Below are 18,502 nucleotides of genomic sequence, written 5' to 3'. Positions count from 1 at the left end.
GGGGTGTCACTTCCGCATCGGCCATCGCGGAGGCTATGGCCGAGGCGGAAGGCCAGGGCACCCCCCGGGGCCAGATCGCCCCGCGCCCCCCCGGATCCCGGAACCCGCCCGCGCCGCCAGTCCCACCAGTAAGGTAGGTGGTTTGATTCACGCCGGCGGGACTGGCAAGACAGCAGCGGGACTTCGACCCATCGCGGGCCAGAGAATTGCTGGGAGGGCCCGCCGACCGGTGGACACAATTCCCGCCGCCGCCGGATTTTCAGCGATTCTCCGACTCGGCCGGTGGGGGGTCGGAGAATCCCGCCCGAGGTGTGTAAAATGCTGATCTTGAGAGAAGATCTTGACACCCCAGTCCTTTTCGTCACCCATTCAGTGACTCAGCCACCGAAGATTGCCAATCACTGGACCAGCAATCCAGAGAACATGAGTTCAAATCCCGATGTGCCAGTTTGAAAATCTGAATTCAGTTCAGGGAATAAATCAAAGGCTGATGTCAGTAAAAGTGACTATAATGATCCGAGACGCCCGAGAAATGGAGCTTCACTTAAGTTTATTATTAACAGAAAGGTTAAGGCCACTACTGCGCCATACAGCAATAGGCTCCCGGTAGGGGACTAAGGAGTCTCGGTCCCAGTTAGGGCTGGTATTTAACGGGCTAATTAACGAGCCACAGCTGGGTGGGTTTCCACCCACTCGTGGGGAAGCACATATTCTATGAGCCCCACAGAGAGATCTATCAGTGTATCCTCGTGGGCCTGGCGATTGTTACCACAGTGACCATGATGCTGGCAGACTGTATTAAGGACCTAACTGGTTCACCGATGTCCTTTAAGGAAAGAAACCTGCTGTTTTTACCTGGTATGCCCTACATAAGACTCCTCTTCTACGCCAATGTGGAGGTCCCTTAACTGTCCGCTGAACTGCCCGAACAGACCACCCATTTTTATGAAACCGCAGCTAATAGACACCAGCCATTTAAGGCCGAATACTGAGCTTCTCAAGGTAACCCAGGATGAATAATTAATGCTGCCTTACGTACAAAGCCCTCATTCCAAGAGCGAATTATTAGAACACAACACAAAGTAGTCTTCCACCATGAGTAGTGCTTCCAGGTACAGGTCATGGCAGTGGACAAACCTCACGCATTTTTGATCATCGGAGTGTCAAGCAAAAGTTCAAAATCATGCTCCATGGATTGAGCTCAATTCAGCATAGAACATAGAACGATACAGCGCAGTACAGGCCCTTCGGCCCACGATGTTGCACCGAAACAAAAGCCATCTAACCTACACTATGCCATTATCATCCATATGTTTATCCAATAAACTTTTAAATGCCCTCAATGTTGGCGAGTTCACTACTGTAGCAGGTAGGGCATTCCACGGCCTCACTACTCTTTGCGTAAAGAACCTACCTCTGACCTCTGTCCTATATCTATTACCCCTCAGTTTAAAGTTATGTCCCCTCGTGCCAGCCATTTCCATCCGCGGGAGAAGGCTCTCACTGTCCACCCTATCCAACCCCCTGATCATTTTGTATGCCTCTATTAAGTCTCCTCTTAACCTTCTTCTCTCCAACGAAAACACCCTCAAGTCCATCAGCCTTTCCTCATAAGATTTTCCCTCCATACCAGGCAACATCCTGGTAAATCTCCTCTGCACCCGCTCCAAGGCCTCCACGTCCTTCCTATAATGCGGTGACCAGAACTGTACACAATACTCCAAATGCGGCCGTACCAGAGTTCTGTACAGCTGCAACATGACCTCCCGACTCTGGAACTCAATCCCTCTACCAAAGGCCAACACTCCATAGGCCTTCTTCACAACCCTATCAACCTGGGTGGCAACTTTCAGGGATCTATGTACATGGACACCTAGATCCCTCTGCTCATCCACACTTTCAAGAACTTTACCATTAGCCAAATATTCCGCATTCCTGTTATTCCTTCCAAAGTGAATCACCTCACACTTCTCTACATTAAACTCCATTTGCCACCTCTCAGCCCAGCTCTGCAGCTTATCTATATCCCTCTGTAACCTGCTACATCCTTCCACACTATCGACAACACCACCGACTTTAGTAGCGTCTGCAAATTTACTCACCCACCCTTCTGCGCCTTCCTCTAGGTCATTGATAAAAATGACAAACAGCAACGGCCCCAGAACAGATCCTTGTGGTACTCCACTTGTGACTGTACACCATTCTGAACATTTCCCATCAACCACCACCCTCTGTCTTCTTTCAGCGAGCCAATTTCTGATCCACATCTCTAAATCACCCTCAATCCCCAGCCTCCGTATTTTCTGCAATAGCCTACCGTGGGGAACCTTATCAAACGCTTTGCTGAAATCCATATACACCACATCAACTGCTCTACCCTCATCTACCTGTTCAGTCACCTTCTCAAAGAACTCAATAAGGTTTGTGAGGCATGACCTACCCTTCACAAAGCCATGCTGACTATCCCTGATCATATTATTCCTATCTAGATGATTATAAATCTTGTCTCTTATAATCCCCTCCAAGACTTTACCCACTACAGACGTGAGGCTCACCGGTCTATAGTTGCCGGGGTTGTCTCTGCTCCCCTTTTTGAACAAAGGGACCACATTTGCTGTCCTCCAGTCCTCTGGCAATATTCCTGTAGCCAATGATGACATAAAAATCAAAGCCAAAGGTCCAGCAATCTCTTCCCTGGCCTCCCAGAGAATCCTAGGATAAATCCCATCAGGTCCCGGGGACTTATCTATTTTCAGCCTGTCCAGAATTGCCAACACCTCTTCCCTACGTACCTCAATGCCATCTATTCTATTAGCCTGGGGCTCAGCATTCTCCTCCACAACATTATCTTTTTCCTGAGTGAATACTGATGAAAAATATTCATTTAGTATCTCGCCTATCTCTTCAGACTCCACACACAATTTCCCATCCCTGTCCTTGACTGGTCCTACTCTTTCCCTAGTCATTCGCTTATTCCTGACATACCTATAGAAAGCTTTTGGGTTTTCCTTGATCCTTCCTGCCAAATACTTCTCATGTCCCCTCCTTGCTCGTCTTAGCTCTCTCTTTAGATCATTCCTCGCCACCTTGTAACTATCCATCGCCCCAACTGAAACTTCATGCCTCGTCTTCACATAGGCCTCCTTCTTCCTCTTAACAAGAGATTCCAATTCCTTGGTAAACCACGGTTCCCTCGCTCAACGCCTTCCTCCCTGCCTGACCGGTACATACTTATCAAGAACACACAGTAGCTGATCCTTGAACAAGCCCCACTTATCCAGTGTGCCCAACACTTGCAGCCTACTTCTCCACCTTATCCCCCCCAAGTCACGTCTAATGGCATCATAATTGCCCTTCCCCCAGCTATAACTCTTGCCCTGCGGTGTATACTTATCCCTTTCCATCATTAACGTAAACGTCACCGAATTGTGGTCACTGTCCCCAAAGTGCTCTCCTACCTCCAAATCCAACACCTGGCCTGGTTCATTACCCAAAACCAAATCCAACGTGGCCTCGCCTCTTGTTGGCCTGTCAACATATTGTTTCAGGAAACCCTCCTGCACACACTGTACAAAAAACGACCCATCTATTGTACTCGAACTATATCTTTTCCAGTCAATATTTGGAAAGTTAAAGTCTCCCATAATAACTATCCTGTTACTTTCGCTCTTATCCAGAATCATCTTCGCCATCCTTTCCTCTACATCCCTAGAACTATTAGGAGGCCTATAAAAAACTCCCAACAGGGTGACCTCTCCTTTCCTGTTTCTAACTTCAGCCCATACTACCTCGGAAGAAGAGTCCCCATCTAGCATCCTCTCCGTAATACTGCTCTTGACTAGCAGCGCCACACCTCCCCCTCTTTTGCCTCCTTCTCTGAGCTTACTAAAACACCTAAACCCCGGAACCTGCAACATCCATTCCTGTCCCTGCTCTATCCATGTCTCCGAAATGGCCACAACATTTGGTCCCAGGTACCAACCCATGCTGCCAGTTCCCCTACCTTGTTTCGTATACTCCTGGCATTGAAGTAGACACACTTCAAACCACCTACCTGACCACTGGCCCCCTCCTGCGACGTCAAATCTGTGCTCCTGACCTCTATACTCTCATTCTCCCTTACCCTAAAACTACAATCCAGGTTCCCATGCCCCTGCTGCATTAGTTTAAACCCCCCCAAAGAGCACTAACAAATCTCCCCCCCAGGATATTTGTGCCAGGCATTGTGCCTGGATTCCGAGAAATATGGGATCGAGGGATATAACAGGCGGAGAAATCCCAAACTTCTTAGCTCATTCTTGATAAGTCAACCATGGGATCATACAGCAAGGAAATGGCCATTCCTCGGATGGCGGGACTGTCATACAAGGAGCGACTAAGTCGGTTAGCATTATATTCATTGAAGTTTAGAAGAGTGAGAGCAGATCTCATAGAAACTTATAAAATTCTAACAGGGTCGATTCAGAAAGAATGTTCCCGATGGTGATGGAGTCCAGAACTCGGGGTCATAGTTTGTGGATAAGGGGTGAACCTTTTAGGACTGAGGTGAGGAGACATTTCTTCACCCAGAGAGTGGTGAATCTGGAATTCACTACCACAGAAAATAGTTGAGAAGAAAACATTGTGTAATTTCACGAAGGAATTAGATGGAGCTCTTGCGTCTAAACGGATCAAGGGCCATAGATAGGGCTTTAAACTAAATAGTTGGAGGGGAGTGTTCGGTTGCTGGGAGAATTCGAAAATCAGAGTTGAAGGAGAAGGTAGAAGTACAGGTCAATGACAGGGACTTTAAACTAGTTAAAGGAGCCGAGGAGAGGTTAGTAAAGTAATAGAACAGAGAGTATAGAAGGTGGCAGGAGTCTAACTTCAGGCAGAGCAAAAAAGGTGACAAGTATGAGAAGGGAGGTGGTCAATTAAGGACTGAGAGTGTTGTACCTAAATGCGCGCAGTATACGGAACAAGATAAATGGGCTTGTTGCGCAATTGTAATTGGCCGGTACGATGTTGCAGGCATCACAGAGACGTGGCTGCAAGGGGACCAGAGCTGGGATCTAAATATCCAAGGATATTTAAATATTCAAGGGTTGCATGGTAGCACAAGTGGGCAGCACGGTATCACAAGTGGATAGCACTGTGGTTTCACAGCGCCAGGGTCCCAGGTTCGATTCCCCGCTGGGTCACTGTCTGTGCGGAGTCTGCACGTTCTCCCCGTGTCTGCGTGGATTTCCTCCAGGTGCTCCGGTTTCTTCCCACAGTCCAAAGATGTGCAGGTTAGGTGGATTGGCCATGCCAAATTGCCCTTAGTGTCCAAAAAGGATAGGAGGGGTTATTGGGTTACGGGGATAGGGTGGCAGTGAGGGCTTAAGTAGGTCAGTGCAGACTCGATGGACCGAATGGCCTCCTTCTGCACTGTATGTTCTATGTTCCATGTGTCCTATCAAAAGGACAGGCAGATGGGAAAGGGATTGCATCATTAGAAAGGAATGAAGTTAAATCGATAGCAAGGAGCGATATAGGATAAGAAGGCATAGAATCTCTGTGGGTAGAGTTGAGGAATCGCAGAGGTAAAAAGACCCTGATGGGAGTTATGTACAGGCCCCCTAGCAGTAGTCAGGATGTGGGGCAGGAAATAAATCAGGAAATAGAAGAGGCATATAAGAAAGGCAATGTTACAATAATCATGAGGGACTTCAATATGCAGATGGACTGGGAAAATCAGGTTGGTAGTGGATCCCAAGGAAAGGAATTTGTGGAATGTCTAAGAGATGTTTTTATTGGAGCAGCTTGTGACAGGCTACTAGGGAATAGGCAATTCTGGATTTGGTGATTATGTAATGAAGCAGACTTGATTAGGGAACTTAAGGTGAGGGAACCCTTAGGGAGCAGTGACCACAATATGATAGAATTTACCCAGCAGTTTGAGAAGCTGCAATCAGATGTAACCGTATTACATTTTAAGTAAAGGTAACTGCAAAGACATGAGGGAGGAGCTGGCCAGAGTTGATTGGTAGGGGAGCCTAGCAGGGAAGACAGTGGAACAGCAATGGCAGATGTTTTGGGGGATTATTTGGGAGGCACAACAGAAATTCATCCCAAGAATGACACAAAGGTTGGTGGAATTGCAGATAGCGATGAGGACTGTCAGAGGATACAGCAGGATTTAGATCATTTGGAGACTTGGGCGGGGAGATGGCAGATAGAGTTGAATCTGGACAAATGTGAGGTAATGCATTTTGGAAGGTCTAATACAGGTAGGGAATATACAGTGAATGGTAGAATCCTCAAGAGTATTGACAGTCAGAGAGATCTTGGTGTACAGGTCCACAGGTCACTGAAAGGGGCAACACAGGTGGAGAAGGTAGTCAAGAAGGCATACGGCATGCTTGCCTTTATTGGCCGGGGCATTGAGTATAAGAATTGGCAAGTCATGTTGCAGCTGTATAGAACCTTAGTTAGGCCACACTTGGAGTATAGTGTTCAATTCTGGTCGCCACACTACCAGAAGGATGTGGAGGCTTTAGAGAGGGGGCAGAAGAGATTTACCAGGATGTTGCCTGGTATGGAGGGCATTAGCTATGAGGAGAGGCTGAATAAACTCGGTTTGTTCTCACTGGAACGACGGAGGTTGAGGGGCGACCTGATAGAGGTCTACAAAATTATGAGGGGCATAGACAGAGTGGATCAGAGGCTTTTTCCCAGGGTAGAGGGGTCAATTACTATGGGGCATAGGTTTAAGGTGCGAGGGGCAAGGTTTAGAGGAGATGTATGAGGCAAGTTTTTTACACAGAGGATAGTGGATGCCTGGAACTCGCTGCCGGAGGAGGTGGTGGAAGCAGGGATGATAGTGATGTTTAAGGGGCATCATGACATAAATAGGATGGGAATAGAGGGATACGGACCTCGGAAGTGTAGAAGATTTTAGTTTAGAGTGGCAGCATGGTTGGCGCAGGCTTGGAGGGCCAAAGGGCCTGTTCCTGTGCTGTACTTTGTTCTTTTGAGGAGGAAACATACCAAGGGGAGGATGAGACATCCATGGCTGACGAGAGAAGTCAAGGACAGCAGAAAAGCAAAACAAAAGCATACAAAGTGGCGAGAATTAGTAGGAAGCAAGACGATTGGGAAGCCTTTAAAAGTGAGCAGCGGACAACTAAAAAAGCAACAAGGCGGGAGAAGATGAAATATCAGTGTAAGCTAGCTAGTAACATAAAAAGAGTTTTTTTTCCAATATTTAAACAGTAAGAGAGAGGCAAGAATAGACATTGGACCACTAGAAAATGTGGAGAAGTAGTAATAGGAAACAAAGAAATGGCCGTGTGAATAGTTACTTTACATCAGTCTTCATGGTGGAAGACACCAGGGGGATGCCAGAGCTCCAGGATAAACAGGGGGCTGAAGTGAGTGCAGTGGCCATCACGGAGAAGAAGGTTCTGGGGAAACAAAGGTCTGAAGGTGGATAAATCCCCTGGACCGCATGGACTACACCCCAGGGTTCTAAAGGAGATAGCTGAGGAGATTGTGGAGGCATTGGGGTGATCTTTAAGGAATTGCTGGAGGCAAGGGGTGTCCCAGAAGACTGGAAAATGACCAATGTAAAACCACTGTTTAAGAAGGGAGAGAGGCAGAAAATGGGAAATTATAGACTTGGGTCATTGGTAAAAATTTAGAGTCCGTTATTAAAGATGAGATTGAGGAGTAATTGGAAGTGCATGATAAAATAGGACTGAGTCAGCACGGCTTTGTCAAGGGGAGGTCGTGTCTGACAAACCTGCTCTCTGAGTAGGTAACAAGGAAGTTAGACAAAGGAGAACCAGTGTAAGTGATCTATTTAGATTTCCAGAAGGCCTTTGACAAGGTGCTGTACAGGAGACTGTTAAATAAGTTAAAAACCCAATGGTCATGGATAGAGGATTGGCTGATTGGCAGAAGGCAGCGAGTGGGGATAAAGGGGTCTTTTTCAGGATAGCAGCGAGTGACTTGTGGTGTGCCTCAGGTGTCGGTGTTGGGACCACAACTTTTCACAATAGACATTAATCATCTGTAAGAAGGAACTGAAGGCACTGTTGCCAAGTTTGCAGATGATACAAAAATATTCAGAGGGACAGGTAGTATTGAGCAAGCAGGGGGGCTGCAGAAGAACTTGGACAGGCTAGGAGAGTGGGCAAAGAAGTGGCAGATGGAATACAATGTGGAAAAGTGCAAGGTTGTGCACTTTGGTAGAAAGAATGAAAGCATAGACTATTTTCTAAATGGGAAAAGGAAATCAGAAGCACAAAGAGACTTAGGAGTCCTACTTCAAGATTCTCTTAAGGTTAACGTGTAGGTTCAGTTGGCAGTTAGGAAGGCAAATGCAATGTTAGCATTCATGTCGAGAGGACTGGAATACAAGACCAGGGATGTACTTCTGTGCCTGTATAAGGCTCTGGTCAGACCCCATTTGGAGTATTGTGAACAATTTTGGGCCCCGTATCTAAGGAAGGATGTGCTGGCCTTGGAGAGGGTCCAAAGGAGATTCACAAGAATGATCCCTGGAATGAAGAGCTTGTTGTTTGAGGAACAGTTGAGGATTCTGGGTCTGTACTCGAAGTTCAGAAAGATGAGGGGGATCTCACTGAAACTTACAGGATACTGCGAGGCCTGGATAGATTGGACGTGGAGAGGATGTTTCCACTCATAGGAAAAACTAGACGCAGAGGACACAATCTCAGACTAAAGGAACGATCCTTTAAAACAGAGATGAGGAGGAATTTCTTCAGCCAGAGGGTGGTGAATCTGTGGAACTCATTGCTGCAAAAGACAGTGGAGACTAAGTCGCTGAGTGTCTATAAGACAGAGATAGATAGGTTCTTGATTAATGAGGGGATCAGGGGTTATGGGGAGAAGGCAGGAGAATGTGGATGAGAAAAATATCAGCCATGATTGAATGGTGGAGCAGACTCGATCAGCCGAGTGGCCTAAATCTGCTGCTATGTCTTATAAGGAGGGAAGGCGGGATCAGGGTATTGAACTTGATGATCAGCCATGATCATAATGAATGGCGGAGCAGGCTTGAAGGGCCGAATGGTACCCTCCTGCTTCTATTTTCGATGTATGTTTCTTCAAGCCTGCTCCGCCATTCATGAGTAAATGTAATTTACTCATTCTGTCACCTTTAATTTACCAATATCTCAATTCCCCTGTGTATAATTCAACAGGAAAGGTGCAGGAACGCACAGTCAGATAGTATTGAACAAAGTTTTATTACTCAGAGAGTAGTAAGGGTGTGGAATGCCCTGCCTGCAACAGTAGTGGACTCGCCAACACTAAGGTCATTCAAATGGTCATTGGATAGACATATGGACGATAAGGGAATAGTGTAGATGGGCTTTAGAGTGGTTTCACAGGTCGGCGCAACATCGAGGGCCGAAGGGCCTGTACTGCGCTGTAATGTTCTATGTTCTATGTATACACAAAATCACAACTCTTCTCCCCGACCTGCACCCAGGTCAGGGTTTTTATATTGAGAGGTTCCCCTTTGCTCAGGGGAAACCCACTCCCCAATTACCGGGAGAGTTCATACTCTGAGATGAAAGGGGTGAATCGTACAGAGCACAGTCCTTGGCCCCCAAGGGGTCATAACACCCGGTATCCCACCTTCTCTGCTCAATTTCAACCCTTTCCAGTCAAGAAACATTTTCCTTCCATCTTGCTTGCCACTAAAATGTATCACTTTACATTTTTCTAAACCTAACAGCATTGGCTTCGACATGCACATCCTGCCGGTCTATCTGTGGCTGTAACAATTACAGGCCCATTAGTCTAATATTAATAGTCAGGAAATGTTTAAAGACATTAATTGTCCTCTGGAAAAATACGGGTTTTTAAATGAAAACCAGAATGGAGTTGTTGAAGGCAAATTATGTTTGACTAACGCGATGTTCTTTGAAGTGTGAGGGGAAGGATAGCCGATGGCAGTGTGGCTGATGTTGTGTACATGGATTTTCTCAGGGTGTTTGACAAAGTCTCACATATTAGACTGGCTAGCACAATGGAAGCACAATGAAGGGCCTGTAACACACAATTGGCTGAGGGACAGAAAGAAGATAACGCTGGGGAATGGTTGTTTTCCAGGCTCGAGAAAAGGGAGCACTGCTCAGACCACATTTCTATTTTGATATATTTTAATGACTTGGACTTCGATAGGGGGGCATAATTTTACAGTTTGCAGATTATCATAGAATTTACAGTGCAGAAGGAGGCCATTCGGCCCATCGAGTCTGCACCGGCTCTTGGAAAGAGCACCCTACTCAAGGTCAACACCTTCACCCTATCCCCATAACCCAGTAACCCCACCCAACACTAAGGGCAATTTTGGACACTAAGGGCAATTTAGCATGGCCAATCCACCTAACCTGCACATCTTTGGACTGTGGGAGGAAACCGGAGCACCCGGAAGAAACCCACGCACACACGGGGAGGATGTGCAGACTCCGCACAGACAGTGACCCAAGCCGAATGATGCAGCGTGAGGAAATTTTGCAACAGTGAGGAGGGTGGCAAGGGCTTCGTGGGGAGGAGGGGGCAAAAGCGGACTGGTGAAATGGGCAAACACATGGCAGATGAAATTTAATGCAACGAAGTGTGAAGTGATCCGTTTTGGAACACAGAATGAGGAGAGACGATGTACGCCTATTTTAAAGGAGAGGAGAGACCTTGGGGGCGTACCTGCAGATCTCCTTGCCAGTGACAAGACAAGTTACAAACATAAGAATGTATCCACTATTTAATAAGATTCTGTCAATCCTCAACCTCAACTGCACTCTCATGCCCCCTCCTCTCATCCCTTGATTCCTTTAGACTTTAAAAATCTACCAACTTCAAAATACCGAACAGCTAAACCACCACCATCAGGGGTGGAGAATTCCAAAGATCCACAACCCCACAACTGATGGTATTTCTTCTCAACTCGGTCTGAGATGGCCATCCCCTTGCCCAGACACTCTGGCTCCATTGCTCTAGGCTCTGCTGCCAGGGCCATGAAGCTCTCAGCATGCACCCAAATCTTACAGGTTGAGAAGGCTGTTAAAAAAAGACCATTGGGATTCTTGGCTTTATCGATAGAGGCACAGACCCGAATTCTGACAAAACCTGCAGGGCTCCGTGCCTTGGCCAAGATGACACCAGAGTCCTGATTCCGAAAATCCCTACCCTGAATCAGGGAACCCACCCTTTTCAACAGGGTTTTGCGATTGGGGGAGGTGGAGATGCGAGCAGGAAAAGGGTTGGGTTCATGGGGGGCGACTGCAGATGTAAAAGTGCAGCGGCACCAAAACATGACTCATGGGCTCTAGATATTTGTGGAAAATGTATAACGCTGCTGGACTTAGTTTTGGAGAGGCCCAGGTGTTCCTTTGGGAGTGACCTTGTGCCCCCCTGGAGAGATCAGGGTGCCCTTTGGGATTGTTAAGTTTAGACATGAATGTGCATACAAAGTGAATGAGCTCAGAAACTGTCAACAACTATCAAGTCATTTAAATCCCAAACCTTTAAATTTCTGAAAATAATCAGCCAGCTGTGACTACTTGCAATTTCAACAGCTGTCTAGTGACATGAGCCTGAGGGCTACCAAGAATTGTGTTGCATGACTGATTCTGCAACCTATCATTATTACAGTGTGGTGCCTGTAAATTCATAGTTTAACTGACAGCTCCAAATGCTACGGTTACAAATGTTTATTTTCATACAGGATTAGGTACTTGTTCAAATAGCATTAAGTGTTTGAATGAAACGTTTGTTTTCAAAATGTTTGTTTTAAAGGAAATCTTGGCCGGGATTCTCCCCTACCCGGCGGGGCGGGGGTTACCGGCGGGATGGAGTGGCGGGAACCACTCCGGCGTCAGGCCGCCCCAAAGGGGCCAAGTCCTCACCTTGAGGGGCTAGGCCCGCACCGGAGTGATTGGCGCGCCGCCGGCCGGCTTGAAAGGCCTTTGGCGCCACACCAGCCGGGACTGAAAGGACATGGTGAAGGCTGTGGTCGAGGCGGAGGGAAAAGAGTGCCCCCACGGCACAGGCCTGCGGATCGGTGGGCCCCGATCGCGGGCCAGACCACCGTGGGGGCACCCCCCCGGGGCCAGATCGCCCCGCACCCCCACCAGGACCCCGCAGTGCGCCCGCGCTGCCTAGTCCCGCCGGTAAAAGAGGTGGTTTGATTCTCGCCGGCGGGACAGGCATTCCAGCAGCGGGACTTTGGCCCATCGCAGGCCGGAGAATCTCCGGGGGGGGGCCCGCCGACCGGCGCGATTCCCGCCCCGACCGAATATCCGGTGCCGGAGAATACGGCAACCGGCGGGGGCGGGATTCACGTCAGCCCCCGGCGATTCTCCGACCCGGCGGGGGGTCAGAGAATCCCACCCCTTGTTTTCTATGGATTAATTACTTAAAGGAATTTAAATGCATTGAATGAGGTTTCATGAATGAAATATTTTTTATAGTGAGGTCTGCAATAGAGACTTAGAAATTTTACTTATTTTGTCTTACTATGGCTCCTGAGGTCCGCTATAGGTGGATAATGGGTGAGTTGGAATGGTTGGTGTAAGGGCAAATGATGGTGGGTGGAGCGTCAATGGTTGGAATGAGATGGCACTTAGTTGGCATAGGGGATATAAAGGGCCATGGGTGTGGGGAGAGAGAGACCATGGTTGGCATAGAGGTGATGACGGACCAAGGGCGTTGAGTGGGGAAGTGAGGTGACATGAATTGGCATGGGCAGTGTGTGTGTGTGCGTGTTGGAGGGATGGGGGGGGAGACGGTGAGGGAGCGTGAGTGGTGAGGGCTACAGGGCTGTTATCTGTGTTCTTGCTTTTATTGTAACTGGGGCAAAGTCCCCCAGTCGATAGAGGTTTTGAAAATGTTGAAGGGTTTTGATGAATGGAAATAAGACCAGAAGTGTTTACTCTGGCAGATAAGGTCAGTAAACCACGGGTACTGATTGAAAACGATTGATAAAAGAAGAAAAGGGGCCATGAGGGGAAAGAAATAACACAGTGAGTCGTAATGATGTGAATGCACTGTGAAGAAGGTGGTGGCAGTAAATTCAACTGTAATCTTCAAACTACTTGAAAATGAAACTTGTGCAGGCCTGCGAGGAAAGAGCGAGGAAGTGGGACTAATTAGAGAGATCTTTCTAAGAACAGGCGCAGGCACGATGGGCTGAACGCTGCTATGATTCTGTGATGAATTTTCCAAACTCCCCCTCCCGCCCTAGTTCGATGTAATCAGAATGTTTTTGCATTGTTCCCAGCAGTACACCTTTCCTCGTTGAACAAACGCCCTTTCACCTTCAACCTTTGCCTTTGTGTCCCCTTCTGTCTGTCAATGTGACTTGGATGCTCCCTTAATCCATGGGTCATTATCTTGAGTGGATTCCATGTTTTTCAGTGGTGTGGGACTCATTGGAGAGCTCTTCCAGGAAAGCACAGGCACAGGAAGTGGACCAAATGGCCTCCTTCTGTGCTGTACGATTCTGTGACATGAATCCTGTTATTTCTTGAAGTGGACTTTATAAAGTTAGTCACAAATCATTGCTCTTTATATAGTCCATCCTGATGGCAAGAGCTGAGGTAGACATCTCCTCAGAAATCACGTGATGACGGCCCATTGTGTCAAAGGCTTGCCTTGAAAAGTGCTGAACCGCTGTTGATGTTTTGCCATTTCTGTACGTTACAGAAGTCCGCAGCTGAAAGTGAAACCAGATGGAAAATATCTTTCAGCCTTGCCAGTAATCTCATTGGCGTTGACTTCACTAAGATTGGGTTGAATTGAACAAAATAATATGGTGTTCTTAAGATGCCGACCCTACAATTTATTTCTGATTGTAGATGTTGCAGAGTGCAAGCACCTAGCTTATTCCTGCTACTCAAATATTAGTTGTGCTTTTGTGTCAGTATTCACTGTTGTAGGTTGCTGTGTTAAAGGGAAAGTTTGATCCAGGTGATGGGGGTCTCAGCTGCCGGCTAGAGAGCCGATGAGAGCTGGTCTCACCACCTTTGGGAAAGCAGCCCCCCCGCCCCCTCCCCACAGAGTATCAGTCAGGCATTAGGTGGTCAGCGGACCCCAGGGGCGGAAATCCTAACCTTCCGCGAGCTGCTGGTTAATCAGACGCTGGCAGATCCTCATTGCCATCAGCACCACCTGGGAAGCGCGCTGGGAGATGAAGGAAATGTATCAGCCAGAGGCACAGGGTCCTTCGATCAGGCACTGAGTGTCTTTGAACGAGAGGCCACCTCTCCGCTCCAGAAGCCCACAAGCAAACTCAATACTGCTTGCCTTTCGGGCTTCCTGTGCGGCAACCATCTGCCCACACTGGTAATAGTTCCCCGCTAAAGGGTGTCAATTGGAATTTTGGGGGGGGAGGGGGGGGGAGGTGTGGACCCTCCCACCCCTCCCCCGACTTAATTGGGGCAGAGGTGGGAAAGCGTCAGGGTTTATCCTGCCTGATTAGGGGCTGGTTTAGCAAAGTGGGCTAAACAGCTGATTTGTAATGCAGAACAATGCCAGTAGCGCGGGTTCAATTCCCGGACCGGCCTCCCCAAACAGGTGCCGGAATGTGGCGACTAGGGGCTTGTCCTGAAGGCTGACTGACCATGGGCAATTTACTGTTGGACATAAACTGTGCAGAACAGCAGGAGTTTGTGGGGTGATATTGGAAACAAAATTGATTTTTCCCAGGGTAGAGGGGTCAATTACTAGGAGGCATAGGTTTAAGGTGCGAGGGGCAAGGTTGAGGGGAGATGTACGAGGCAAGTTTTTTTACACAGAGGGTAGTGGGTGCCTAGAACTCGCTGCCGGACAAGGTGGTGGAAGCAGGGACGATAGTGACATTTAAGGGGCAAATACATGAATAGGATGGGAATAGAGGGATACGGACCCAGGAAGTGTAGAAGATTTTAGTTTAGACGGGCAGCATGGTCGGCACAGGCTTGGAGGGCCGAAGGGCCTGTTCCTGCGCTGTACTTTTCTTTGTTCTTTGATTGAAGTAGCCTGTTTACTGAAATACTTTGAGCACACAGAAATACAGTGTGACCCACTAATGGAACATTAGGAGTAAGGAGAGAGATTAGACCGGAATCTTTTATCTAAAGACCAATACAAGTATAATATCTGTTAATGAGAGTTCCCAACATGTTGAAATGCCTCAAGAAGCACCTGAGGATGAATTAGTTTTGAAGTGCAGTGATTGTTGTTACCCTGGCAACCATGACATTATATTCACCATCAACGTCCATGAAATAATTAACCAGCTGAATTTATTTTGGTGGTTTTGGTTGAGGGACGAATGTTGGCCAGGAGACAGCCTCCAATTCCAGTTAAACGCTGGAAGTCCAAAGCCACGGGCGATATCCTGACCACAAACTCTGAACGTTTGCCTTTGATTCTCTCTTGCCCCTTCCCAAGATGGCCACTGTTTCTGGTTGAGCCAGCTTGCTCAGAACTTCAGTGCCTCATTTGATCAAATGCTGAGCTTTCAACCCCAGAGCCTTTTGACGTAAGACCTCCGACTTTGATATCTAACATCAGCAACCTGTGAAAAACGATTACAGGGAAGTTCTTGAAACAAGGGAGTAGGCACTGGCTCTGAATTCTGCTCGGAATTCTCCGGTCATTGCAATTCCCTTTTCCCACCAGCAGCCCATTGACAAGTGGCGGGAAGATAGAATCCTGCCGCCAGTGAATGGCGTGCTGCCGAGAAATACAATGCTGGGGGTCCGGAGAATCCAGCCCAGTCTTTTCCCTTTATAATAATTCCAGGAGGTATGGAGTGAGAGGTCTAACTGGTTTATTTTAAACTGAAAATAAAGCCGCTATCACGGCACAAAACAAACGTCCGGGCCCAGGACTATCGGGAACTGCCGGTCCGGGTCTGGGAGCCACATTTAAAGATCCCGCTATGGGCCCCAGATGGGGTCTCCGCCCGCTCACAATGAGAACCCGTATTCCTCGAAGCCTACGGGGAGATCAACCAGCAATTTCCCCCGTGGACCTCGTGAGGGGTATCACATCCTTCCCCTCTGCACTCCAAATCATCCCCCCCATTGCTACGGCAATGAGGCCTCTTTCATTGCTTGGCACAAGGCCTCGGGTAAGCGACAGATAGAGCCCGATCGGGGGACGTGAAATGCACTGGGGATCGCCCCTTCCTTTTTGAGCGCTGAAGGGCCACAGACGGAGGCTCGTCTTCGGTGCTGACCTCCGGCGGAGGATCAATCTCCTCAGTCTCCATTTCGGATTCCGAATCTTCATCGTCAGGGGGATCGACTCTCGAGTCCCCCCCAATAGGCTGAGTCTCCTTGCTGCAGGTCGTCACAACGTGCGTCAAGACGTCGTCTCTGTTGAAATCGTCTCCACTGGAGTGGGTTCTCTGCTTCTCAGGTGATCCAGGTGTTTTTTCTTGGCCTTCCTTTGGACTTTGAGTTTGTAAGAAACTGGAACAGTCTTTTCCAGCACGACTCCTGGGATCTGTTGAAGCCATCTCCAAAGTTCTGCACTTGGACAGCATCTTCTGTTCTGAAGGTCCTTTCGGGTCTTCTGGTGTTGTAGTTCCTTTTTTGTTTCTCCTGTTTTGACTCCATTTCCCCCCCTCCCCAAGCTGGGAAACAGCAGACTGAGCCTGATGTTGTTGTCCCATTTACAATTCTGGCGAAGACGTGCGGTATGGTTCAATAATCAGACAGGAACCGGGTCAATTTTGTATCCAGGGAACCAGACAGCTGTTTCTTCATTCCTGTTTGGAATGTTTGAACTGCCCATTCGGCCAGGCCATTAGACGATGGATGTTATGACACCGATTGGAAATGTTTAATGCCGTTCGACTTAATGAATGCCGGAAATTCTCCACTGGTAAAGGGGGTACCGTTACCAGATACGAGGACCTCTGGTATGCCGTAGCCAATCCACCTAACCTGCACATCTTTTGGGTTGTGGGGGCGAAACCCACGCAAACACGGGGAGAATGTGCAAACTCCACACGGACAGTGACCCAGAGCCGGGATCGAACCTGCGACCTCGGCGCCGTGAGGCAGCAGGGCTAACCCACGCGTCACCGTGCTGCCCTGGGTACAGAAACTTTGCCGGAGTTTTTCTACTGTTGCACGAGATGCCGTGGGGGACATGTAATGTACTTCCAACCATTTTGCGTGGGCACCAACCATAATCAGGAACATCAAACCCAAGAACGAGCCAGCGAAGGCTGTGGCTAAATGAATTAGGTAGTTAGGTCAGGTGTTTATCGTGTCGGTGCAGAATCAATGGGCCGAAAGCCCTCTTCTGCACTGTTATCTTTCTACGATAGTGATTCTGTGGGTGCTGACCTGGGCAGGGGAAGATTACTCGGGCTCCCCACAGGATAATGCCATCTCCTACACTCCGCTCTTGTCGTTTAGTGAGGAAGGGCATCATGTTATCCGTGGGGTGTCCTCGGATTCTGCCACGAAGGATCATGTGGCGCAATTTTACCCGCGTGGGATCCTTCTGGTTCCACGCTCGAATCTGCTTCGCAGATACTGGCAAGATATCCAGGACGTTCAAGGTCAAGATGACTTATTTCAATGCTGGCAGAGAGCCCAAGCTTGTGAGCAGCAGGAGGGCGCTTAGGCCACGCTACGAGGCCCACAAGGAGATCAATCAGCAGTCCCACATGGTCATCATGAGGGTTATGGAAACATAGAAACACAAAAAATAGGTTCAGGAGCAGGCCATTCGGCCCTTCGAGCCTGCACCACCATTCAATATGATCATGGCTGAGCATGCAAATTCAGTATCCCACTCCCGCTTTCTCTCCATACCCCTTGATCCCTTTAGCCACAAGGGCCACGTCCAGCTCCCTCTTGAATATATCCAGTGAACCGGCCCCAGCAGCTTCCTGTGGTGGAGAATTCCACAAGTTCACAACTCTCTGAGAGAAGATGTTCTTCCTCATCTCAGTCCTGAATGGCTCACCCCTTATCACACCCTGATGGGAGAATCTAGAACCAGGGGTCACTATTTAAAAATAATGGGTTGCCTATTTACGACAGGCGTGAGGGGAAATATTTTCTCCGCGGGTCGCGAGTCTTTGGAACTCTCTTCCTCAAAAGTCGGCGGTAGCAGAACTTTAAGCGCGATATCCCCCCCCCCCCTCCCCCATGGTGTTCTTTGTGGCGGTGGATACATCCTGTCGCTGTCAACTGCGTTTATCATTGCTCGTGCCTCTCTCTCGCCAGCGGGACTGCCAGCAGCAAAGGCCAGCAAAACCCGCCATTTGAATATTTATAGGGCACAAATAGATAGATCATTGGGGGGGGGGGGGGAATAGGTTAGCGGGGGTAGGCCGAAATGTGGGGTTGAGGTTACAATCAGATGAGCCGTGATCTTATTGAATGGTGCGGAGCAGGCTCGAGGGGCCGAGTGGCCTACTGTGAGTCTGTATGTTCGCATGAACGGTCTTCAGTCACGCCCCCGCTCCTCTGCCATGGGGCGTCGAGAAGGTAGC

The 18,502-nt window shown here is 48.4% G+C and overlaps 1 protein-coding gene across 4 annotated transcripts in view; it reads left to right on the top strand.

Moving 5' to 3' along the window:
• Positions 1 to 18,502, top strand: part of daam2 (dishevelled associated activator of morphogenesis 2) — a 458,630-nt gene that overhangs the window by 224,296 nt on the left and 215,832 nt on the right. The window lies entirely within an intron of this gene.

The sequence above is a fragment of the Scyliorhinus torazame genome, chromosome 4 (genome assembly GCF_047496885.1).
Source record: "Scyliorhinus torazame isolate Kashiwa2021f chromosome 4, sScyTor2.1, whole genome shotgun sequence".
NCBI classification, from domain to species: domain Eukaryota; kingdom Metazoa; phylum Chordata; class Chondrichthyes; order Carcharhiniformes; family Scyliorhinidae; genus Scyliorhinus; species Scyliorhinus torazame.
Note: the sequence above shows the minus strand (reverse complement) of the source record. Positions and strands in the feature narration are given on the sequence as shown.